This window comes from Triticum dicoccoides, chromosome 4B (assembly GCF_002162155.2).
Source record: "Triticum dicoccoides isolate Atlit2015 ecotype Zavitan chromosome 4B, WEW_v2.0, whole genome shotgun sequence".
In the NCBI taxonomy this organism is placed as follows: domain Eukaryota; kingdom Viridiplantae; phylum Streptophyta; class Magnoliopsida; order Poales; family Poaceae; genus Triticum; species Triticum dicoccoides.
In genome coordinates, this window is record NC_041387.1 from 435253315 (window position 1) to 435254843 (window position 1529).

The window sequence follows — 1529 nt, forward strand, 5'->3', positions numbered from 1 at the left end:
CAACCCCTCCCCTCCCCTTCTCTCCCACGGACGCGGTCGGATCCGCGCTCGTCCCTTCTAGATCGCAGCCGCCACCTCCTCCGTTCCAGATCGAGGCTGCCACCTTCCTCCGGACGAGCTCCCCGCCATCCATGGCCTCCCCCATGCGCTCCCCAGATCCGTCTCGATCCGCCTCCCCCTTGACTCGAGCCGCCTCCACCCACAACCTCCTGCCTCCTCCCTCTCACTCCTCCCCCTGCCCGCATGCGCCCGACCATCCTCTCCCCCGCGACGAGCGCCGCGCCAAGGAGCGGGGAGGGTAGCCAAGCAGCCAGAATGCCCGTGTAGAAGCGCCCGCACCCGTCGCTCGACGCGGACGACGGCCACGTCCAGGAGGAGGAGGCTGCCGCTGTCGACGGGGCCGCCGGCTCCGGCACGGAGGGCGGCGGCGCTGGCGTACAGAGGGCGGACAAGAGGTGGACGGCCTCCAAAACCCTACCCATCTCCACCCCGCCAGCCATGGCGCCGCCCCCCACATCCGGTAAGCACCCCCTCTCCCCGACCCAGCCTCCTACCCTGCACTGGCCCTAACCCCATCCCCTTTCTTCCCCCTGCAGCTGCAGGCCAGCAGCAGCGCCGAGGGTGGAGCCCGAGCCTAATATAACTGCACATATGCATCTACTACTGAGGATTTCCTGCCCAGGGTTCAGGTATGGTTATTCAAGCAACAAGAGCTTGTCCATTTTGGCGTCCCGTTTTGTTTTTCAGATGCATTGATTTGTTTTGTTTGGTTTGATTCTGCAGGCATTGTCACCCGTCGCCTGCTGGTTCTGCAACTACATAGGATTGATGGAGACAGGGAGTATGCAGAGTTCATGCTTGTCCCCAGGAAGAGATTCACCAATTTTGGTAATTCCTCTATTCTTTATCTTATTTCCAAGTGTTATGCTGATGATGATATTAAGATTGATGCATGATTGAGGGGCTCTCGTGATAATAGTGAACCATATTAGTATATATGGAATGTAATTTGAGTTTGTGAGGCTCATAAAAAATTCCAATTTGATGTCAGAACCCACTGTTATTCAAACTATTGCTCTAAGTCATAGTTTGTTATTTCCTGAAACATAACTGAAGCATTGCAATTGTTGGCAAAATTCTCTGTCAGGTGCTTCTTTTAATATCTTTAAATTTGTCTGTTAGAGATAGCAGTACTGATTGTACCCGTTAAACAAGCATCTATTCTTCGTGGAATGTTTGTCAATCAGCTAGTATGATGGCATATTAACATCTTTCTCAGGGTGCTAGAGTCACATACTCTTGGGTTCCATGTTAAAACAAACTAATGGATATATATCTTTGTAATATTAAACAAAGCTATATGGCTTATCTTTCGCTGCTACGGCCCATCTCTCTCACCATCATATCAGGCAGGCAGGCGGGCAGCCTACAGACTCATCTCTTTCCACTACTATTCTAGACAGCGTGCGGCATGCAGCAAGCATTTCGTTTCCCTGTCTAATTTTGGGAATTTTAGGCCTACCACTCTT

General features: G+C 52.4%; 1 long non-coding RNA gene across 1 annotated transcript; it reads left to right on the forward strand.

Annotated features, from left to right (window-relative positions):
* Window positions 1-484: 484 nt before the first annotated feature.
* LOC119294411 lies at window positions 485-795 on the forward strand. The gene is made up of 3 exons (XR_005143418.1): window positions 485-520; window positions 597-689; window positions 784-795. It is a non-coding gene; the product is annotated as an uncharacterized LOC119294411 (long non-coding RNA).
* The last annotated feature ends 734 nt before the right edge of the window (window positions 796-1529 follow it).